This window comes from Alosa pseudoharengus, unplaced genomic scaffold (assembly GCF_046254945.1).
Source record: "Alosa pseudoharengus isolate Yale_2024_CS ecotype anadromous, Long Island Sound unplaced genomic scaffold, YU_APseudo_1.1 YU_APseudo_1.1_scf_11, whole genome shotgun sequence".
Lineage (NCBI taxonomy): Eukaryota > Metazoa > Chordata > Actinopteri > Clupeiformes > Clupeidae > Alosa > Alosa pseudoharengus.
The window spans coordinates 14,770,783-14,792,961 of record NW_027468576.1 but is presented as its reverse complement, the minus strand read 5'-3'; the positions used below and the strand labels follow the sequence as shown (position 1 = coordinate 14,792,961).

Below are 22,179 nucleotides of genomic sequence, written 5' to 3'. Positions count from 1 at the left end.
AGATGGCTTTGCCCTCAAAACCAATGGGTGAATGACAGTCATGTCGCCTGTCTTCTCTAGCCATCTCGCTAACAGAAGTGAGGAATTCTTCCCTCCTGAGGAATTTGCCCTGTGGGGTAGTGTGGCCGAGCGGTCTAAGGCGCTGGATTTAGGCTCCAGTCTCTCTGGAGGCGTGGGTTCAAATCCCACCACTGCCATTATCTTCTGATTAGCTAAGACCGAGCCTGTCCTTTTATCAGGGCCTCGTGAGCAAATGTCGACGTCCCTCTCCGCGTTTGCTGCAAGTCTTGGGATTCTGAGCCACGCCCTGCTTGCAGTGTCTGGAGGTGACCGAATTCGAGCAAGCTTTTTGATACAGCTGTTGCCTCCACTTCCAGAGACGCCTTGCGGTTTGAAAGTTGCTACTCTTGTGCCGAGCTAGCAAAGGCTATGCCAGTCTGTTGAACTGCCTGCTTCACAAGGCTAAAAAATATGTCGGGACTGCAAAGGGCCTGACTGATAGGCCTACTTTGGCTTAGCCTTGTTGCAAAGGCTTTCCCCCATCAGTGTGGCGTTGGTGGTATAGTGGTTAGCATAGCTGCCTTCCAAGCAGTTGACCCGGGTTCGATTCCCGGCCAACGCAGTGCTCTCTCATTACTTAAAGTCCTCTCTACTGAGTCCCGAAGGCCTCCGGTCTCACTACGAGATTTGCGCCTCCTCATTCCCGTCAAAACACAGGGTAGCGTGGCCGAGCGGTCTAAGGCGCTGGATTAAGGCTCCAGTCTCTTCGGGGGCGTGGGTTCGAATCCCACCGCTGCCATTATGACCAGCAGTGCAAGAAGAGATGGCTTTGCCCTCAAAACCAATGGGTGAATGACAGTCATGTCGCCTGTCTTCTCTAGCCATCTCGCTAACAGAAGTGAGGAATTCTTCCCTCCTGAGGGTTTTGCCCTGTGGGGTAGTGTGGCCGAGCGGTCTAAGGCGCTGGATTTAGGCTCCAGTCTCTCTGGAGGCGTGGGTTCAAATCCCACCACTGCCATTATCTTCTGATTTGCGAAGACCGAGCCTGTCCTTTTATCAGGGCCTCGTGAGCAAATGTCGACGTCCCTCGCCGCTTTTGCTGCAAGTCTTGGGATTCTGAGCCACGCCCTGCTTGCAGTGTCTGGAGGTGACCGAATTGGAGCAAGCTTTTTGATACAGCTGTTGCCTCCACTTCCAGAGACGCCTTGCGGTTTGAAAGTTGCTACTCTTGTGCCGAGCTAGCAAAGGCTATGCCAGTCTGTTGAACTGCCTGCTTCACAAGGCTAAAAAATATGTCGGGACTGCAAAGGGCCTGACTGATAGGCCTACTTTGGCTTAGCCTTGTTGCAAAGGCTTTTCCCCATCAGTGTGGCGTTGGTGGTATAGTGGTTAGCATAGCTGCCTTCCAAGCAGTTGACCCGGGTTCGATTCCCAGCCAACGCAGTGCTCTCTCTTTACTTAAAGTCCTCTTTACTGAGTCCCGAAGGCCTCCGGTCTCACTACGAGATTTGCGCCTCCTCATTCCCGTCTAAACACAGGGTAGCGTGGCCGAGCGGTCTAAGGCGCTGGATTAAGGCTCCAGTCTCTTCGGGGGCGTGGGTTCGAATCCCACCGCTGACATTATGACCAGCAGTGCAAGAAGAGATGGCTTTGCCCTCAAAACCAATGGGTGAATGACAGTCATGTCGCCTGTCTTCTCTAGCCATCTCGCTAACAGAAGTGAGGAATTCTTCCCTCCTGAGGAATTTGCCCTGTGGGGTAGTGTGGCCGAGCGGTCTAAGGCGCTGGATTTAGGCTCCAGTCTCTCTGGAGGCGTGGGTTCAAATCCCACCACTGCCATTATCTTCTGATTAGCTAAGACCGAGCCTGTCCTTTTATCAGGGCCTCGTGAGCAAATGTCGACGTCCCTCTCCGCGTTTGCTGCAAGTCTTGGGATTCTGAGCCACACCCTGCTTGCAGTGTCTGGAGGTGACCGAATTGGAGCAAGCTTTTTGATACAGCTGTTGCCTCCACTTCCAGAGACGCCTTGCGGTTTGAAAGTTGCTACTCTTGTGCCGAGCTAGCAAAGGCTATGCCAGTCTGTTGAACTGCCTGCTTCACAAGGCTAAAAAATATGTCGGGACTGCAAAGGGCCTGACTGATAGGCCTACTTTGGCTTAGCCTTGTTGCAAAGGCTTTTCCCCATCAGTGTGGCGTTGGTGGTATAGTGGTTAGCATAGCTGCCTTCCAAGCAGTTGACCCGTGTTCGATTCCCGGCCAACGCAGTGCTCTCTCTTTACTTAAAGTCCTCTTTACTGAGTCCCGAAGGCCTCCGGTCTCACTACGAGATTTGCGCCTCCTCATTCCCGTCAAAACACAGGGTAGCGTGGCCGAGCGGTCTAAGGCGCTGGATTAAGGCTCCAGTCTCTTCGGGGGCGTGGGTTCGAATCCCACCGCTGCCATTATGACCAGCAGTGCAAGAAGAGATGGCTTTGCCCTCAAAACCAATGGGTGAATGACAGTCATGTCGCCTGTCTTCTCTAGCCATCTCGCTAACAGAAGTGAGGAATTCTTCCCTCCTGAGGGTTTTGCCCTGTGGGGTAGTGTGGCCGAGCGGTCTAAGGCGCTGGATTTAGGCTCCAGTCTCTCTGGAGGCGTGGGTTCAAATCCCACCACTGCCATTATCTTCTGATTAGCTAAGACCGAGCCTGTCCTTTTATCAGGGCCTCGTGAGCAAATGTCGACGTCCCTCTCCGCGTTTGCTGCAAGTCTTGGGATTCTGAGCCACGCCCTGCTTGCAGTGTCTGGAGGTGACCGAATTGGAGCAAGCTTTTTGATACAGCTGTTGCCTCCACTTCCAGAGACGCCTTGCGGTTTGAAAGTTGCTACTCTTGTGCCGAGCTAGCAAAGGCTATGCCAGTCTGTTGAACTGCCTGCTTCACAAGGCTAAAAAATATGTCGGGACTGCAAAGGGCCTGACTGATAGGCCTACTTTGGCTTAGCCTTGTTGCAAAGGCTTTTCCCCATCAGTGTGGCGTTGGTGGTATAGTGGTTAGCATAGCTGCCTTCCAAGCAGTTGACCCGGGTTCGATTCCCGGCCAACGCAGTGCTCTCTCTTTACTTAAAGTCCTCTTTACTGAGTCCCGAAGGCCTCCGGTCTCACTACGAGATTTGCGCCTCCTCATTCCCGTCAAAACACAGGGTAGCGTGGCCGAGCGGTCTAAGGCGCTGGATTAAGGCTCCAGTCTCTTCGTGGGCGTGGGTTCGAATCCCACCGCTGCCATTATGACCAGCAGTGCAAGAAGAGATGGCTTTGCCCTCAAAACCAATGGGTGAATGACAGTCATGTCGCCTGTCTTCTCTAGCCATCTCGCTAACAGAAGTGAGGAATTCTTCCCTCCTGAGGGTTTTGCCCTGTGGGGTAGTGTGGCCGAGCGGTCTAAGGCGCTGGATTTAGGCTCCAGTCTCTCTGGAGGCGTGGGTTCAAATCCCACCACTGCCATTATCTTCTGATTAGCTAAGACCGAGCCTGTCCTTTTATCAGGGCCTCGTGAGCAAATGTCGACGTCCCTCTCCGCGTTTGCTGCAAGTCTTGGGATTCTGAGCCACGCCCTGCTTGCAGTGTCTGGAGGCGACCGAATTGGAGCAAGCTTTTTGATACAGCTGTTGCCTCCACTTCCAGAGACGCCTTGCGGTTTGAAGTTGCTACTCTTGTGCCGAGCTAGCAAAGGCTATGCCAGTCTGTTGAACTGCCTGCTTCACAAGGCTAAAAAATATGTCGGGACTGCAAAGGGCCTGACTGATAGGCCTACTTTGGCTTAGCCTTGATGCAAAGGCTTTTCCCCATCAGTGTGGCGATGGTGGTATAGTGGTTAGCATAGCTGCCTTCCAAGCAGTTGACCCGGGTTCGATTCCCGGCCAACGCAGTGCTCTCTCTTTACTTAAAGTCCTCTTTACTGAGTCCCGAAGGCCTCCGGTCTCACTACGAGATTTGCGCCTCCTCATTCCCGTCAAACTACAGGGTAGCGTGGCCGAGCGGTCTAAGGCGCTGGATTAAGGCTCCAGTCTCTTCGGGGGCGTGGGTTCGAATCCCACCGCTGCCATTATGACCAGCAGTGCAAGAAGAGATGGCTTTGCCCTCAAAACCAATTGGTGAATGACAGTCATGTCGCCTGTCTTCTCTAGCCATCTCGCTAACAGAAGTGAGGAATTCTTCCCTCCTGAGGGTTTTGCCCTGTGGGGTAGTGTGGCCGAGCGGTCTAAGGCGCTGGATTTAGGCTCCAGTCTCTCTGGAGGCGTGGGTTCAAATCCCACCACTGCCATTATCTTCTGATTAGCTAAGACCGAGCCGGTCCTTTTATCAGGGCCTCGTGAGCAAATGTCGACGTCCCTCGCCGCGTTTGCTGCAAGTATTGGGATTCTGAGCCACGCCCTGCTTGCAGTGTCTGGAGGTGACCGAATTGGAGCAAGCTTTTTGATACAGCTGTTGCCTCCACTTCCAGAGACGCCTTGCGGTTTGAAAGTTGCTACTCTTGTGCCGAGCTAGCAAAGGCTATGCCAGTCTGTTGAACTGCCTGCTTCACAAGGCTAAAAAATATGTCGGGACTGCAAAGGGCCTGACTGATAGGCCTACTTTGGCTTAGCCTTGTTGCAAAGGCTTTTCCCCATCAGTGTGGCGTTGGTGGTATAGTGGTTAGCATAGCTGCCTTCCAAGCAGTTGACCCGGGTTCGATTCCCGGCCAACGCAGTGCTCTCTCTTTACTTAAAGTCCTCTTTACTGAGTCCCGAAGGCCTCCGGTCTCACTACGAGATTTGCGCCTCCTCATTCCCGTCAAACTACAGGGTAGCGTGGCCGAGCGGTCTAAGGCGCTGGATTAAGGCTCCAGTCTCTTCGGGGGCGTGGGTTAGAATCCCACCGCTGCCATTATGACCAGCAGTGCAAGAAGAGATGGCTTTGCCCTCAGAACCAATGGGTGAATGACAGTCATGTCGCCTGTCTTCTCTAGCCATCTCGCAAACAGAAGTGAGGAATTCTTCCCTCCTGAGGGCTTTTCACTGTTGGGTAGTGTGGCCGAGCGGTTTAAGGCGTTGGATTTAGGCTCCAGTCTCTCTGGAGACGTGGGTTCAAATCCCACCACTGCCATTATCTTCTGATTAGCTAAGACCGAGCCTGTCCTTTTATCAGGGCCTCGTGAGCAAATGTCGACGTCCCTCTCCGCGTTTGCTGCAAGTCTTGGGATTCTGAGCCACGCCCTGCTTGCAGTGTCTGGAGGTGACCGAATTGGAGCAAGCTTTTTGATACAGCTGTTGCCTCCACTTCCAGAGACGCCTTGCGGTTTGAAAGTTGCTACTCTTGTGCCGAGCTAGCAAAGGCTATGCCAGTCTGTTGAACTGCCTGCTTCACAAGGCTAAAAAATATGTCGGGACTGCAAGGGCCTCACTGATAGGCCTACTTTGGCTTAGCCTTGTTGCAAAGGCTTTTCCCCATCAGTGTGCGTTGGTGGTATAGTGGTTAGCATAGCTGCCTTCCAAGCAGTTGACCCGGGTTCGATTCCCGGCCAACGCAGTGCTCTCTCTTTACTTAAAGTCCTCTTTACTGAGTCCCGAAGGCCTCCGGTCTCACTACGAGATTTGCGCCTCCTCATTCCCGTCAAAACACAGGGTAGCGTGGCCGAGCGGTCTAAGGCGCTGGATTAAGGCTCCAGTCTCTTCGGGGGCCTGGGTTCGAATCCCTCCGCTGCCATTATGACCAGCAGTGCAAGAAGAGATGGCTTTGCCCTCAAAACCAACGGGTGAATGACAATCATGTCCCTGTCTTCTCTAGCCATCTCGCTAACAGAAGTGAGGAATTCTTCCCTCCTGAGGGTTTTGCCCTGTGGGGTAGTGTGGCCGAGCGGTCTAAGGCGCTGGATTTAGGCTCCAGTCTCTCTGGAGGCATGGGCTCAAATCCCACCACTGCCATTATCTTCTGATTTGCGAAGACCGAGCCTGTCCTTTTATCAGGGCCTCGTGAGCAAATGTCGACGTCCCTCTCCGCGTTTGCTGCAAGTCTTGGGATTCTGAGCCACGCCCTGCTTTCAGTGTCTGGAGGTGACCGAATTGGAGCAAGCTTTTTGATACAGCTGTTGCCTCCACTTCCAGAGACGCCTTGCGGTTTGAAAGTTGCTACTCTTGTGTCCAGCTAGCAAAGGCTATGCCAGTCTGCCTGCCTGCCTGCTTCACAAGGCTAAAAAATATGTCGGGACTGCAAAGGACCTGACTGATAGGCCTACTTTGGCTCAGCCTTGTTGCAAAGGCTTTTCCCCATTGGCATTGGTGGTATAGTGGTTAGCATAGCTGCATTCCAAGCAGTGGCCAGCCGCGTATAGGTGTAACGGAGAAACAGCCAATCAGATTGAAGCTTTGTTCTGCCCTGTGCATATCATTATATATTTTATTATTTAATTATTTACTTGAAAGGCACGGGTTCCAATCCCGTCAAGAACATTATGAAGTATGAAAAAAATGAGTGGAAAGCATTGGAAATAATTTTTCTTTTTTTTTTTTATAATTTTGCTAACATGCTAACCATGCTACTTAGCTAACTTAGCTAATGTTTTCTAGTAGTTTTGATAAACATGCTAACTATGTTAGCAATGCTAACTATGCTAACCATGCTACTTAGCTAACTTAACTAACATTTTCTAGCAGTTTTGTAAACATGCTAACTATGTTAGCAATGCTAACATGCTAACTATGTTAACCATGTGACTTAGCTAACCTAGCTAATCCTTTTTAGTAGTTATGCTAACTATGCTAACCATGTTACTTAGCTAACTTAGCTAATCATTTTTAGTAGTTTTGCTAAAAATGTAAACTAACATGCTAACAATGCTAACATGCTAACTATGTTAACCATGTGACTTAGCTAACCTAGCAAATCATTTTTAGCAGTTTTGCTAAAAATGTTAGCAATGCTAACATGCTAACTATGGTAACCATGCTAACTAGCTACAGTGGGTAGGAGTCATAGTTGATGACAAGTAACAGTTACAATGGCTGAACAGTTAAAAAGTTCAGTAGTTTAAAGGGTTAAATTGTTTAATAGTGAAATATTGTAGTGAGGACTTTTATTTTGAAACAGTTTTTGGCAGAGGAAGCAGTTGAACAGGATGTGTAGTCTTAATAGGGCCAGTTTGTATGCTTAAAGCCTGAGACTGGCAGTTGATCCAGGTGGCCTGAACACCTGCCATAGGATTCTAATTGCTTAACGGCCGTATTATGATGTCATAATCGCAATGTTAAGTCTATGGGGATTTTTAAAACATTTTCTTTAATAGTTTAAAAAGTATAAAAGTTTCAAAGTTGAAAAGACATACCAACCTGATCTGTTTGAAGACGTTACAAAGTTTGAATGAAGTTTCTAAGTTAAACTGTTCAAGAGAAATTGCGTACGGAAAAAGTGGTATGCGGAATAATAATAATAACTAGAAATGCAATTCCAAGGAATTACCAGTGCATGAAAATGCTAAAGTTGTGATGTAAAATATCATGTATAGTTAAAACAGATAATACAGAGATGGTTACTACAGTGATGCTAGGATAGACATGGTGGTTGCATAGCTTAATAAAAGTTGATAGTTTAAAAGTAGACTGTTTAAAAGCTGAATGTAGATAGTTTAAAAGTTGTTGATAGACAGTAGATAGTTTAAAAGTTGTTGATAGACAGCTAGTTTAATAGATAGATAGTTTAATGATAGTTTAAAAGTAGACCGTTTAAAAGTTGAACGTAAAAAGTTCAGTAGTTTAATGGGTTACATTGTTTAACAGTGGATTATTGTAGTGAGGACTTTTATTTTGAAACAGTTTTGGGCAGAGGAAACAGTTGAATAGGATGTGTAGTCTAAATTGACCCAGATTGTATGCTTAAAGCCTGAGGCTGCAGGTGGCCTGAACACCTGCCATAGGATTCTAATTGCTTAATGGCCGTATTATGATGTCATAATCGGCAATGTTAAGTCTATGGGGATTTTTAAAAAGTTTTTCTTTAATAGTTTAAAAAGTATAAAAGTTTCAAAGTTGAAAAGACATAGCAACCCGATCTGTTTGAAGACCTACGTTACAAAGTTTGAATGAAGTTTCTAAGTTAAACTGTTCAAGAGAAATTGCGTATGGAACTAGAAATGCAATTCCAAGGAATTACCAGTGCATGAAAATGCTAAAGTTGTGATGTAAAATATCATGTATAGTTAAAACAGATAATACAGAGATGGTTACTACGGTGATGCTAGGATAGACATGGTGGTTGCATAGCTTAATAAAAGTTGATATTTTAAAAGTAGACTGTTTAAAAGCTGAATGTAGATAGTTTAAAAGTTGTTGATAGACAGTAGATAGTTTAAAAGTTGTTGATAGACAGCTAGTTTAATAGATAGTTTAATGATAGTTTAAAAGTAGACCATTTAACCCTTAGAACCCTAAGCTGTTTTTAGGGCATTTTCACTACCTTTATTCATAAGGATTTATTCTGGTCATTGTAAGTGCCACACACATATATTATATATTGTTTTTTTCAGGAGAGTCTATGCTATCCAGACCTGCCATCATTTCATGTATTAATACTAGCATTGATTTTATTTTGATTTTTAAAGAATTAAAATTTAAAAAGTGTATTATAAAAATTCTTATATTTCGACATGTATCTCACCACAGCAAGCTCACAGCTCTACATGCATTTCATGTGGTTGTAGGGCAGACTGTCCTGAATCGAGCAATATAATTGCCATGTTGGAGGGATACTCTGGGGCTGAGCAATTTACAGAAATATTTGCTGTGTGATTTACGGAAATAAATGCCATTTTTTATAGTGACCTTTCTGAGCTCCATATCTGTGACACGAACTGATCTGACCTGACTTGACCCGAGGTTACGTGTTAGCCTGCGTGCCTGTGTGTATGCTGTCATAATAATTCTCAACTTTTTACTGCATTGCCATGAACAAAGTAAAGGCAAAAAAGGTGTTTATTTGTTAAACAAATTGGGATGCAATGTATGCCTTGAATTGGATGCCATGCAGGAATTTGCTAGGATCTCAAAACCGGAATATGAACATGCTTTGCCATAGAGAAACACATGATAGCATTGGATTATAAACATGCTTTGCCACAAGAACAGACAAAAACGTGGGGTAAGTCCAGCTATATGAAGTTATTATTTTGCTGTCACTTCGTCTGTTTTATAACCCAGAAGGATGTACTTGGTATCAAATGATAGCTCTGAGTCTCCTCTTTCATCTGACATGCGTGGCATATCTATGCGATCACGGGTCCGCGAGTAATTTAAATGAGAGTAATGAGTGTGCAGCGTTGGTTTGTGTACATGGTTATTATTTTGCAGTCACTTCGTCTGGTTTTATAAGCCCGAAGGATCGATAAACATGGTACCAATGGATAGCCCTGTGCCCCCTCTTTCATCTGATATGCTTGCCATATCGATGCGATCACGGGTTCGCGAGTAATTCAAACTAGAGTAATGTGTTTGCAGGTGAACGCAGAGAAGTATAGACTGTAAATATGATGCAATTTGATTTAATTTCATGATTTTTTTTAATTTTCATACTTGATCATACAGACAAGTGTGTAGTCTCGTTGGAAAGCCCCATTCTGCTCTGTCGTGCAATAAAGGTTTCATCTCGCTGCGATGAACCGTTCCAGAGCAATGTAACAGAGAAGAAGGGGTGTGTTTTTTGACGCACTTTGCGTCAATCGGGTTCTAAGGGTTAAAAGTTGAAGGTAAATAGTTTAAAAGTTGTTGACAGACTGGAAGTTGAATGAATGTTGATATTCAAATAGTTTAATGGCTGTGTATAGGTAGATATTTGACGATAACTGAAAGTTGGAATGGCTCTAATGTTTGCTACCAGTTATGCTAAGATTTTTAATTCTGGTAACCATGCTACTTAGCTAATGTTTTATAGTAGTGTTAGCAATGCTAACATGCTAACCATGCTACTTAGCTAACTTAACTAACATTTTCTAGCAGTTTTGTTAAACATGCTAACTATGTTAGCAATGCTAACATGCTAACTATATTAACCATGTGACTTAGCTAACTTAGCTAATCATTTTTAGCAGTTATGGTAACTATGCTAACTAGCATGCTAACATGTTAGCATGCTAACTATGTTAACCATGTTACTTAGCTAACCTAGCTAATCATTTTTAGCAGTTTTGTTAAAAATGTTAACTAGCATGCTAACATGCTAGCATGCTAACTACGTTAACCATATTACTTAGCTAACCTAGCTAATCATTTTTAGCAGTTTTGCTAAAAATGTTAACTAGCATGCTAACATGCTAGCATGCTAACTATGCTAACCATATTACTTAGCTAACTTAGCTAATCATTTTTAACAGTTTTGCTAGCAGTTTTGCTAGCATGCTAACTATGCTAACCATGTTACTTAGCTAACCTAGCTAATCATTTTTAGCAGTTTTGTTAAAAATGCTAACAATGTTAACATGCTAACTTTGTTAACCATGCTAACTAGCTACAGTGGGTAGGAGTCATAGTTGATGAAAAATGTTGACATAGTTGATGACAAGTTAAAAGTTGTTGATAGACAGCTAGTGAATGTATATAGTTTAAAAGTTTAAAAGTTGAATGTAGATAGTTTAAAAGTTGTTGATAGACAGCTAGTTTAATAGATAGATAGTTTAATGATAGTTTAAAAGTAGACCGTTTAAAAGTTGAATGTAAAAAGTTCAGTAGTTTAATGGGTTACATTGTTTAACAGTGGATTATTGTAGTGAGGACTTTTATTTTGAAACAGTTTTGGGCAGAGGAAACTGTTGAATAGGATGTGTAGTCTTAATTGACCCAGATTGTATGCTTAAAGCCTGAGGCTGCAGGTGGCCTGAACACCTGCCATAGGATTCCAATTGCTTAACGGCTGTATTATGATGTCACAATCGGCAATGTTAAGTCTATGGGGATTTTTAAAAAGTTTTTCTTTAATAGTTTAAAAAGTATAAAAGTTTGAAAGTTGAAAAGACATAGCAGCTTCCTCCGTTTGAATACCTATACGTTACAAAGTTTGAATGAAGTTTCTATAATAATAAGAAGAAGAAGAAGTTGTTGCCTAGGAAGAACAGTACAGTGCATTTTCATGCACTGTAATAATATAATGCAACATTGCAGAGAAGAGTACTTTTCCAGTCATTGTCCTATTTTTTGTTTAATTATCATGAATGTCTTCCAGAAGAAAAAAGAAAGGCAATGTGTAGTATTTCAGAAGACAGGTTCCATTTTATTTGTGAACAAGTTATAAATTACAGATAGTAAACAGTTATGAACAACATTGATTAAAAAAACAGCATTCTGTGTGCGTGTGTGTGCGTGACAGGCAGTGTGTGTGCACATGTGTGTCTAAGCCTGTGTGTGTGTGCGTGTGCGTGTGAAGGTGTGCGTGCGCCTGTGTGCGTGACAGCGTGTGTGTGTGTGTGTGTGAGTGTGTGTGTGTGTGTGTGTGTGATAAAATCATCTCTAAAAAGTAATAAAAGTTGTTAAATTAAAGAAATAAGTTATGGTTATGGTTATGGGATTTTGCAGACGCCTTTGTCCAAAGTGACACATACAAAAACAACATAATATTTAAAATTTAACAGGGAACAGATTAGAATGTTGGTCAAACTATAATAAGGAGAATAACAATACTAAACAACAATATCAGTTCAATCAATAGCATAATAAAAGAAGTAATGAAAATGAGGGAAAAAGCAAAAATAAACAATAATGTCCATCCAATCAATCAATAATATAAAACAATGACATGGTAAGACTATATTAAGGATTATATTAGGTGATACAAAACATTACAGAACATTGGAGAACAGCATTCTATGACTAAATGAACACCAGCTGAAGGCAAAGTGTGTGTGTGTGTGTGCAGGGGCGGACCTGGACACTTTGAGGCCCAAGGCAAAGGATTCCGAGGCCCCTCCGAGTCGTTGTTAGGGCTACTCACGTTACTGGTTTCGTTGCACCCAATGCTTCTGCTTCTGAAATGGTGTCCGTAGCAGCACCAACAGCACTAGTGCGGACTTCGGCAGTGACAGTGATCTTGTCCCTCACGACTGTTTCACTTAGATCAACATCATAATCATCATCATGAGTAGAAGAATATGTAGTGCAAGTTGCTGGTGGTGGTGCATCAGTGCCACACTGTCCAAATTACTTTCTTCCGTGGAAGAATTCTTCGACTGGAAGAAGTTGGTTAATTTAGGCAATTTCTTTCTAAATTCTTCCTCCTCCCTTTTTCTTTTTCGTTTATTACTTCCACTCTGGAAACGTTTCATGGCTGCTGTCAATCGCTCAACTCCACACCTCACCAAGACCTCGTTCAGACTAGCTAGTTGCTGCTATGGTGACAGGAAGCGGACCTGCACTGCAGTCATTTGATTTTATGATGAGTTTATGAGCAATCATGAGGCAAAATTTTTTTTCCAATCTTTATTATGGATTAGAATATATTGTTTGGATGCGGTGATCATTTATTAAAAAAAAAATGATATGGGGATGACGAGGCCCCCTGGTGGCCGAGGCCCCAGGCAATTGCCTGACCATGCCTAATGGCAGGTCCGCCCCTGTGTGTGCCTGTGTGTGTGTGTGTGCCTGTGTGCGTGTGGGTCGGCTGCTGCTGGACAATACACTGCTGCTGGCCCTGGGTCCGCTGTTGCTGGGCGATACACTGACCAGAGAGGGTTAAAGCGGAGCGAGAGGCGCAAACGTTCGACAATTGTTCGATTATTGCAAGGGGGAGGGGGGAAAATCCCCCTTTATGCAGACCAGAGTAAACCCTCGCTGCACTAATGTCAATGGAGACTTGTGGAATTTTACCAATAAATTGGTCATTATGTCTTTCTGGATTTGTTGAGGGTTTTTTGGAAAATGTTGTCATAATCTGTAAGTGTTTGGGATCATTTCAAGCCTAAAAGTGTATTTTTTTAGCGTTCGGATTTGTAATAAAATAACTTAATATCAGACCATGCTGCTGCCAGTTACTGTCCAGTTGTTAGCATGCTAGCTAGCCTCTTAGCTAAGGTAACATTTTAAACGGAGAAGTGTAATTTCTTTGAAATGACAACTAGCTGAATAACATTACTGACATTAGTTAAAGTGGATAGTTTATACTCAAGTGAATTTGCAACAGTATATTAAGTTTAAGCGAAGTCCTTCAACTACTAGTCACTTGTTAGCAAAGATTCTAGAACAGAGCAAGATAGATCAGTTACGTCATAGGCATGAAGTACGCTCTGAGCCCGACAGGGCGCCATTTTGGTAAGCTCAGCGCAACATTTCATATACAGTTCCAATTCTATGAGCCCACCTGAACAGCTGTTTTTAACGTTGCCAGCTGTTTTTTTTTTTTTACTCCGTAATGAACTGCAAGAACTGACAGTGTGAAAGGCCTGATTTATCTTTTTCCAAGTTTACACTGAATAAGGAGAGGTAAATAGGCCTATTATTTAGACAGAAGTAGCTATTGCACTGGTAAATAGATCACATAAATTCCCATTGAAAGACTGTATAGCCTACTGATAAGCTAGCTAGCAGGCAAACTAACTTAGCTAACGTTATATTATCACCATTGTTCTTTTTTCTACATGTAGCCTAGGCTATACGTTAACACTTTGTTCACGGCCTGCTTAAACACAGCGCATAGGCCTAGGCTATTATTATCAATCACTAATAAGGTCAAGATTTCACTCAAGCGTCTGATGTAACTTAAATAAATGCAAATAGTTGGCCTAGGCTAAACACAACCGTGCTTGACACTAATTATTATGTTTCCATGCAGTCAAAAACTCCCAAATTGTCCTGCTTGCCTATGTGAAATGCATATGACCACAGAAGTTCGTTTTCAAAAATCATTAGCCTATATACAGGCTGGAGCCAAATTAAAACATGTCTTTGTAAATGGCTTTGTAAATTAGGCTACGTTTAATTAAAACGTGTTCCTTGCGTGCGTTCATTCTCTCATTCCCTCTCCAAAATGTCCCTGTTCTAGGCTGGCCAAGTGCATGAACCCAGCATCGGTGCGCGTCACATGAAACACAATTGAGACAATAGATTGACCATATTGTACAACTGCAAAGCCTTATCATTGGCATGTTACATTCATGACATGAAAAGTGGAACTTATAGAACGAAAATGAGAAATTGCGCAGTCGGATAAACGTTTTAAACTTGCGCAAAACTGATGAAGTGAAGTGAAATCTGCAACTATTTCGGATACATCGCGAATAGTGAAGGCAAGCCATCAGGTACACACAGGCCCGTTTGAAAAATATGTTTCAAAGTCATTTAAAAGCAGTAGGCTACGCATGGAACTTGGCTAAACACCTCGCAGACATATCCCAACATTTTTAACGAGTTCAAAGAACGACAGGTTAAGGAATATGCTATAGAAAACACGACTACATGGTTAGTGCCAAGTTCTTCTCTTATGTTTTAGTCTAGCCTAAGTGAAACGAGTATGGTTCTCTTGGATAAAGCGAACCTTCCTTCATCAATGAATTTTGACGAGACATAGGCTAACGAGCTGTAATCATTTTGACGAGACATAACCAGCTGTAATCATAGGGTGCTAACGTGATGAAAGCGCAATGTTCACGCCAGAATAACATTACCATAACTTGTAAACGATCGATCTATCATGTTCGGTCAGTACTACTGGTATTATTTGTCATGGCATGTAGACCGCTAATTAAAGCCCACAGCATACCACCAAAGCGTGTTGAGTCCTAATAATAATAGCGGCTTATTGTTACAGTACGTGATAGCAAATCATGTAAATCAAAGAAATAGACGTAATGTTATCAAAGAAATAGACGTAATGCCTCTCTGCATAGCATTCAGTGATTTGCATGCAGTAATTGAACACTGACCTTGATCTAGCCTTTGGCTATTTAAAGCTACTTTATTGCCAAAACACAACACAATGTAAATGAACTATAACAAACAATAAAGGACTTAATCACACAAAGTAGGTCTACTATTTTACTGACTATAAATAAATAATAATTATGTAGGAAGTTTAGAAGTTTAGAACCCAGAATTGACCTGCACACTACAAAAGTGCACCGAATTCAACACAAATGACTCTATACACTTGGAGGAGGTATGAGTCCTCCAGATATCTTAGGATTTCGCCGTAGTATCGTTTTAGTATCGAGCATCGTGATATTTATGGCAGGTATCGTATCGAAGTCATAATTTTGGTATCGTGACAACACTACATTGGTATCATACATGATTATAGACAATAATACTGTGAACACAATTATGTTTATCTGTTCTTATTGCTTATTAAGAGAGAAAGTTTATTTAGTGACGTAAGGTGACACTCCCACTTATGCAGACCGGAACTGTCCCGTTTTGCTCCCATAGTAACGAATTACGTTGCTCTATCTTGCTAGTAATCAAGGATCTTTGCTGATACTGCTGCTGGCCCTGGGTCCGCTGCTGCTGGACGATACAGCGCCATTGCTACTGGGTCATGGGTGCGCTGCTGTCACTGCTGATGCTGCTGGGCCCTGGGTCAGGTACTGCTGGACGATACACCGGCGATGCTGCTGGGCCCTGGGTCGGCTGCTGTCAGACGATACACCGCCACTGCTGAACCGGCCGCTGCTGTCAGACAATACACCGACCCATCAGCCTGCGTACATCACGCTCTGGGGTCGCCTCCTTTCAGTGACACTGTGTCCCTTGCAGGGCCTGAAGTTAACTTTTTTGGCCATCAGCCACTGTGGCAGGTTAATTTTGAAATCCACCTGCCACAGTGGTTTTTTACCAGCCAAAATTATTTTGTGCCCAAAATAAAGGTGAACGACTCAAAAAATGCATAAGAATGGTTCTTGAACTTGTACAGAATACACATTACAGTAGGCTACTCAAGTAAAAGTAAAAAAGTACTTTGTTAATAAATTACTCAAGTAGGCCTAACAAGTTACTTTTTTGTAGGCCTACATTTTTATATTTTTGATGGACCTTTAAAGGGATACAAAAGTATCCTTTATGCCTATTTGCTTTTCTCCTCCTCTGTAGGCTAATTATATAGTCAAACATATTTTAAAATCCCAATTCAAATATATTTTATTTAATATACTTTGTCATAGCCAGAATAAGCATTACATGGCTATGGATTGAAAAGCAGTCTTCCAATACATTGCAGCTGATTCTTCTGCTTTGCATTGCTAGAAGTCTGGTTATAACTCCACCATACAGACAATGTAACCTAAAAACAATGGCTATATTATGGGTAGACCTATATTTAGGCTATAATAGCCTAGGCATATCCACTCGGGCAGAGCGACAGAGCAGGCTATCTGTTTTCTCAGCCGACCGTCTCATGTCATGTCCTGCAACACTGAGGCTACATAAATGAATGCTAGGCTTTTTCTAACTTGTATGCTCGATTTCCAGTGCATTTGATTTGCTTGTAAATTAAGTTGTAGGCCTACTTTCCTTGTCCAATGTGATTGTTGAACGATGCTGGCCAGAAATGAATATACGTGAAAGTTTCCGTGTCATGTCATAGCCTACCTCTAGTCTCGTTGCTACTCTGGCAGCCTCACCAGAAGATGCAGCAACTGTACGTCATTGTGTTAACTGAGCTGTTAGCTAGGCCAGGCATTACTTTTATAATCGTGGGCTAACGCATTCTGAAGCACTGTTTCTTTTCTCCTGGGAGAGGTGCGCTTTTCCCTCTTCGAGATACTTTCTCCAATAATAAACTTGTACTCGTAATGTAAGGCAATTGAAATGTAGCGGAGTAAAAGAGTAGATTATTGGCTCAAAAATGTACTTGAGTAAGAGTAGAAGTAGGCTACCGTTTTGAAAAAGGAAAGTCGTTTGCCGTTCCTCGAAAAAAAAAAAATGTAACGCGTTAGGCTACTACCCCCCTGCAAATGGGTTTGATCTCGCTTTCTCCGAGCCATAGCCTACAAACGGCAATGTGGACAGTGCATCTCCTTGCTCAGTGTTGTGTTGTCTTATTGGCTACCTGCCAACGTGGCAGGTACATTGACAGTTTCACCCGCCAATCACAAAAGTTACCCGCATTTGGCGTGTGGGCGGGTGCCAATTTCATGCCCTGGTCCCTTGCCTCCATGCACACCCTTGATCTTCTAGGTAGTGCCCCCTTCTGGCGGTACTCAAGGGCCAGTTCTGCTGCAGCAGAGGGCCACAGGGTCAGTTGGGAGGACGAGGGCTCAAACCGGGGGACACAGATGCAACTTTCTACGAGGACAAGACAAACCATTTAAATCACACCATACAGAATCCATTTTGAAGACACACACAGATCCCTGGAGTTGTAATAATAGCCTATCACTATTAGTTTGATAGTGGTGTAGACTCATTGCACGTTGATATTACTGCGCCACCGTCTATGCTTCAGGCTTAAATATTGAGCGGAAGTTTATACGCGGTTGTGAGGTGTCTGAAAAAATAGTTCCACAATAGCAAATAAGACGGCTGGAAATCATACATTGCGCCGATATATTTGATTTTAATAATCAACGAACACCACTAACCACTCGGTGAGTTGCACAGTTTTGAAAACGAACGTTAAGGGTTGTTTTAGGACATGTTTGAGCATGCCTTTAAGCAGCCACTCTGACTAGTCAAAGGCGATTCAAAACGAGTCAGAAAAGTCGAGACAGGACCAATCGTCAAAATTTCGGCGTCCACCATTCTAGTTCATCCAAAACAAACCAGAAAAGGGACTCAAAGTGCTAAATACCAGAATGTTCCTTATGTCGCCTGTCTTCTCTAGCCATCTCACTAACAGAAGTGGCCTGTGTTTGGCCGAGCGGTCTAAGATGAAGATTAAATTATGATTTTACAAGAGAGCACTAGGTAGGTGTCTTTATACTGAAAACAATAGCAATTAGATTTTGTGATCTTAATATAAGGCAACTCTTGGTTAGATTACATTTTTTGGCATGAAAGCACTTTAAAGTTCTGCTATGAGTCCAGAGATAAGTCTAAAGCATAGCACATTCCACTCCTAGGTAAGGGGGATGGATTGTTACCATAAATAATGGTTTTCTCATGAATAAGCAGGTATCATGTATAGGCCCGCCTAATCTTTTATAACCTATGAAGTTATTGATGCATTGATGTATATCTTTGCCAATTTAAATGTGAAATCCCCAAAACAAAGACATTTGCATTTACAAAAGGTGTCAAGATAAAATACAAAATGCATCCAGAACAAACACTATAAATCTGGTGTGACATCATTCCCACCTTTGATTTGTCAAATTGATATGGCCCCATTTATTTTGGGATTATTCTTTTCCATTTAATGTATTTATCTATCTCTTTATTTTAAGTGATTGGCATTGAAATGGTCAATTTGTTTATTTCTCCCCATTTTTGCCAATCTCATTCATGAAAAATCATCAAACATGGATCCAGTATTGCCCTTAAGTTCATTTGTAGTTCTCGCAATATGCCTCTGGGTGGCATTCTTACACTGTTGAGCCGTATATGACACCTTCAAGCTGTAAATTAGAGATGTACAACTTGAGCGGAATGGTAGACCTATCAGTTCCTTTTCAAACAATTTAATAGTTCAGATAAGTAAAACAAAATGGAAAATTCTCCCATTGTGCAGACAAGATTGTTCACTTAAACACATTGTATAGTTTCATCATGTTTAAAGAAAAGTTGTCTCTGGTGCTACAGGTTTCTCTCTGAGGTCCATGCTTAGTTTTTTATGAAGAGATCCAAAGATTTTTTTTTTTTCAAAAATAAAGCAAAAAAATATAAACAATGTATTTGAATCAACATGTTACTACATCTTGATAAGTGCAGTGCATCATTAATGTGAAGAATGCAAATAAAAGTGAAGCCTGTCGTCAAGTTTCTTGAGCGAGGTATGTGGCAGACCGTACATAAAAGAGTAGGTAGACAGGTCATGCAGAGCCTTTTTCTTCCCCCCCGCACACACACACACACACATTCACACAGTGATAAGCAGAGATATGTGATTGGCAGCTACCCTCAAAAACAGGAAGGGCTGGAGAGGCCCAATGTAACCTTTGACTTCTTGAGTGTTGTGCTTCAGGGTGTTTCTTTGGGATATGGCTTGTAGTAGAGAGCAAACACTTGCCTTGTGCTCAATGTTTGTTTAAAGTGCCCACACCCTTAAATCACTGCTAGTTACACAGCAGAGTCAATAGGGTTGTGTGGGTACCTCTAAGATGTAGAGATAACAAATGGACTGTCTCCATCCATTATTTAGACAGAGAGAGAGAAAGAGAGATAAAGAGACAGGCCATAATAGATAGTTACACATTTATGAAGCTATGCAATAGTTAGCAATATTGTAATTCTAAATCAGCTTGTAAAATGCATAGTAAATTGATTACAGGTACTGTATAACTTATGACAGAGAAAATACAGTTTTATTTTTCAATAACTTTTATTTTTACTGTTACTGTCATTACACGTAAAATGTATCGTTTGTCAAATTTGTGGTGTACATGATACACATTGAGGCCCACTGGTCGGGGCTCGAACCGGCAACATTCCGGTTACAAGTCCAGAGTGCTAACCAGTAGGCCACGGCTGTCCAAACATATAGCAGCTGGCCGTGGTCATGGAATGCCTGAAGCGGAGATCGCGATAGAGAGATGGCCGCTTGCACCCCCCAGTGTAAGGAGGATGCGTAACTGGGCTATCAGTGAAATGGAGGAGTAAGGGGAGGAGGAGGGATAATTTTGCGAGCGCCGCGGCGTGTGACGTATGGATAAGGAGGCCAGCTTAAATACCCTGGCGGCAGAAGACAGGTGAGTTAATTGCTGTCAATCATCCCTAAGGGCTCCTCCCAAACTTTGTTTAGAAAACATCATTTATTGCTGCATGTGTTCTTATATTACCACAGATTGTTTAATCAACCCTCTTTTTCCCCACTCAGTTCTCTTGAAGTCTTGAAATGTACCCACAACTGCTCATAGATAAGAGATAGACATAGATGTGATGGCCATTTTGACTGGAGCCCAGTTAAGGGACTATATTTGGGTGGGAATGTGAACTTTTAAAACAGCAGTCAGTGCATCCATGCTGAAAGCAGGCCTACAAGCAGTTGAGGAAGGTAAGTCTCTGTAGGGGCCATTTAGATCATGCTAGTCATTTTTGGTTCAAGTGCAGACCTGCTTCTTCTGTCAAACAGATGGACATTACATACTGTGAGTGTTTGCGCACACACACACACACACACACACACACACACACACAGAGAGAGAGAGAGAGAGAGAGAGACACACACACACACACACACACACACACACACACACATACACACCACACATACACACACACACACACACACACACACACAAACACAGAGAGAGAGAGAGAGACACTAGAGGTCTGCACTCCCGTGGTAAACCCGCGGGACCCGCGGGTCCCAACGCAAAAGAGTGTGGCGCGGGACAATTTTTGAAAGCTCTTTGCGGGAGCAGGCGGGATGAGAGAGGTGCGTTTGTGGGTGCGGGACAAACCGATGATTCACAGCACTCCCGCAAATTATATAGAATAGTGCGTAAAATTAAATATGCAATGATTAAAGTACTGTTCATAACTATAGTTCAGCTGGATGTTCTGTTAGGCAGCATTAAAAAACGGGGTTTAAGCAACTGACGGATAGTAGCCTAAGCCTATAGCCTATATTGTCGTTTACGTGGGTTCAATTTGTTCCTGCTGCTCATTGTCAAAACTCAAAAATTGAAAGCATGACAGAGGAAGAGGGCACCAGACTAGGCCTACTTCAGTTGTTAGCCTACATTCAGAACCAAGAAACTGACATCTGGAGTCTTTCTCAGGTGTGTGTGCTCCTTTCATGAGACAGAAAAAAAACTGAATAGGCTATCCCTCCTGCATGCGGGCTTTAGCGGGCGGGAGCGGGACATCATGTTAGAGATGCGGGCGGGAGTGGGACTGAAAATGACACATTAATGCGGGAGCGGGCAGGAGCGGGACAGAATATTGCGGGAGCGGGCGGGAGTGGGACTGAAAAATCAGTCCCGCGCAGAACTCTAAGAGACACACACACACACACACACACACACACACAATACTGTTTTGCCCACATAAGTTCTAGTCTTATCACAAATGTGGACAAATCTTGAATACTACAGGCCATGCCAGGTTGTTTGCTCAGGACGCTCAGAAAAAGAATAAAAAAATGACTTTGGACATTCCTGTACATGACCTTACACACACACACACACACACACATACACACACACACACTTGTTACTGATGCCACAAACAAACATCACACACAAACACAGACATCATGCATGAACACAATCTGTGCACACTATCGTAATATTCATGGATGTTACAACCAACCCTCTGTGAGTGACTGGATCAGATGGTTCAGTTTAAGTTTCACCCCCCCCTCCCCTTTCTCTCTCCCTCTCTCTCTCTTTCTCTCTCTCTCTCTTTCCGCCCACTCTTAACTCCACCCCTGTGTTTACATTCTCTCTCTCAAGGTCTGCTGTGCGCTACGGTAGCGTGTGTGTAGGCCGTAGCACACGTGTGTGTGTGCTCTTGTGTGTGTGTGCTCTTGTGTGTGTGTGTGTGTGTGTGTGTGTGTGTGTGTAAACAGCTCTCTCACCTTCGACATGTTGTTACATTTCTTTGAAACTAACAAGCTGTGCTTACGTCTACAAGGAGAGCTGCACCTCAGCAACAGGTACGTAGAGAGAAAGAGGGAGATACTGAGTCAGTCTGAAAAGAGAGATAGAGAGAATGAGAGTGAGAGGTGGTAAGAGAGAGAGAGAGAGGGTGGGAGAGACCCAGTGGTGTTGTTATCACTGTGCTAGAAAGAATGTAGCTATGCAGAAAAAGACAGGCAGACAGAACACAGAAAGATATACAATGGATCCAGGTGATTTTGTGTGTGTGTGTGTGTGTGTGTGTGTGTGAGGGACAAAGAAATGGAGAATGAGTGTATATGTGTTTATTTTCAAGCGTGTTTAGTTCTTTCGCTACAGCTCAGCTAAGCAAAGCATGTAATTTTAGTGGTCGAAAGGCTGTGGAATGTATTGTGTATGTGTGTGTGTGTGTGTGTGTGTGTTTGTGTGTGTATGTGTGTGGTGTGTGGTGTGTGTGTGTGTGTGTGTGTGTGTGTGTGTG

The 22,179-nt window shown here is 43.3% G+C and overlaps 1 protein-coding gene and 22 non-coding genes across 23 annotated transcripts in view; all 23 read left to right on the top strand.

The window, feature by feature from the left end:
- The first annotated feature begins 115 nt into the window (after positions 1–115).
- Positions 116–197, top strand: trnal-uag (transfer RNA leucine (anticodon UAG)). Its single transcript has one exon. It is a non-coding gene; the product is annotated as a tRNA-Leu (tRNA).
- A 353-nt stretch (positions 198–550) lies between these two features.
- On the top strand, positions 551–622 carry trnag-ucc (transfer RNA glycine (anticodon UCC)). Its single transcript has one exon. It is a non-coding gene; the product is annotated as a tRNA-Gly (tRNA).
- A 95-nt stretch (positions 623–717) lies between these two features.
- Positions 718–799, top strand: trnal-aag (transfer RNA leucine (anticodon AAG)). The gene has a single exon. It is a non-coding gene; the product is annotated as a tRNA-Leu (tRNA).
- Positions 800–936: 137 nt separating this feature from the next.
- On the top strand, positions 937–1,018 carry trnal-uag (transfer RNA leucine (anticodon UAG)). Its single transcript has one exon. It is a non-coding gene; the product is annotated as a tRNA-Leu (tRNA).
- Positions 1,019–1,371: 353 nt separating this feature from the next.
- On the top strand, positions 1,372–1,443 carry trnag-ucc (transfer RNA glycine (anticodon UCC)). The gene has a single exon. It is a non-coding gene; the product is annotated as a tRNA-Gly (tRNA).
- Positions 1,444–1,538: 95 nt separating this feature from the next.
- trnal-aag (transfer RNA leucine (anticodon AAG)) lies at positions 1,539–1,620 on the top strand. The gene has a single exon. It is a non-coding gene; the product is annotated as a tRNA-Leu (tRNA).
- A 137-nt stretch (positions 1,621–1,757) lies between these two features.
- Positions 1,758–1,839, top strand: trnal-uag (transfer RNA leucine (anticodon UAG)). Its single transcript has one exon. It is a non-coding gene; the product is annotated as a tRNA-Leu (tRNA).
- Positions 1,840–2,192: 353 nt separating this feature from the next.
- trnag-ucc (transfer RNA glycine (anticodon UCC)) lies at positions 2,193–2,264 on the top strand. Its single transcript has one exon. It is a non-coding gene; the product is annotated as a tRNA-Gly (tRNA).
- A 95-nt stretch (positions 2,265–2,359) lies between these two features.
- Positions 2,360–2,441, top strand: trnal-aag (transfer RNA leucine (anticodon AAG)). The gene has a single exon. It is a non-coding gene; the product is annotated as a tRNA-Leu (tRNA).
- A 137-nt stretch (positions 2,442–2,578) lies between these two features.
- Positions 2,579–2,660, top strand: trnal-uag (transfer RNA leucine (anticodon UAG)). The gene has a single exon. It is a non-coding gene; the product is annotated as a tRNA-Leu (tRNA).
- Positions 2,661–3,013: 353 nt separating this feature from the next.
- Positions 3,014–3,085, top strand: trnag-ucc (transfer RNA glycine (anticodon UCC)). Its single transcript has one exon. It is a non-coding gene; the product is annotated as a tRNA-Gly (tRNA).
- Positions 3,086–3,180: 95 nt separating this feature from the next.
- trnal-aag (transfer RNA leucine (anticodon AAG)) lies at positions 3,181–3,262 on the top strand. Its single transcript has one exon. It is a non-coding gene; the product is annotated as a tRNA-Leu (tRNA).
- Positions 3,263–3,399: 137 nt separating this feature from the next.
- Positions 3,400–3,481, top strand: trnal-uag (transfer RNA leucine (anticodon UAG)). Its single transcript has one exon. It is a non-coding gene; the product is annotated as a tRNA-Leu (tRNA).
- Positions 3,482–3,833: 352 nt separating this feature from the next.
- trnag-ucc (transfer RNA glycine (anticodon UCC)) lies at positions 3,834–3,905 on the top strand. The gene has a single exon. It is a non-coding gene; the product is annotated as a tRNA-Gly (tRNA).
- A 95-nt stretch (positions 3,906–4,000) lies between these two features.
- Positions 4,001–4,082, top strand: trnal-aag (transfer RNA leucine (anticodon AAG)). The gene has a single exon. It is a non-coding gene; the product is annotated as a tRNA-Leu (tRNA).
- Positions 4,083–4,219: 137 nt separating this feature from the next.
- Positions 4,220–4,301, top strand: trnal-uag (transfer RNA leucine (anticodon UAG)). The gene has a single exon. It is a non-coding gene; the product is annotated as a tRNA-Leu (tRNA).
- Positions 4,302–4,654: 353 nt separating this feature from the next.
- Positions 4,655–4,726, top strand: trnag-ucc (transfer RNA glycine (anticodon UCC)). The gene has a single exon. It is a non-coding gene; the product is annotated as a tRNA-Gly (tRNA).
- A 95-nt stretch (positions 4,727–4,821) lies between these two features.
- trnal-aag (transfer RNA leucine (anticodon AAG)) lies at positions 4,822–4,903 on the top strand. The gene has a single exon. It is a non-coding gene; the product is annotated as a tRNA-Leu (tRNA).
- A 137-nt stretch (positions 4,904–5,040) lies between these two features.
- Positions 5,041–5,122, top strand: trnal-uag (transfer RNA leucine (anticodon UAG)). Its single transcript has one exon. It is a non-coding gene; the product is annotated as a tRNA-Leu (tRNA).
- A 351-nt stretch (positions 5,123–5,473) lies between these two features.
- trnag-ucc (transfer RNA glycine (anticodon UCC)) lies at positions 5,474–5,545 on the top strand. The gene has a single exon. It is a non-coding gene; the product is annotated as a tRNA-Gly (tRNA).
- A 95-nt stretch (positions 5,546–5,640) lies between these two features.
- Positions 5,641–5,722, top strand: trnal-aag (transfer RNA leucine (anticodon AAG)). The gene has a single exon. It is a non-coding gene; the product is annotated as a tRNA-Leu (tRNA).
- Positions 5,723–5,858: 136 nt separating this feature from the next.
- Positions 5,859–5,940, top strand: trnal-uag (transfer RNA leucine (anticodon UAG)). The gene has a single exon. It is a non-coding gene; the product is annotated as a tRNA-Leu (tRNA).
- A 15,619-nt stretch (positions 5,941–21,559) lies between these two features.
- tns3.2 (tensin 3, tandem duplicate 2) overlaps positions 21,560–22,179 on the top strand; it is a 24,291-nt gene continuing 23,671 nt past the window's right edge. Inside the window, exon 1 of the mRNA XM_076278091.1 lies at positions 21,560–21,736. The gene's annotated coding sequence lies outside the window, so the exon portion shown is untranslated. The remainder of the gene's footprint in view (positions 21,737–22,179) is intronic.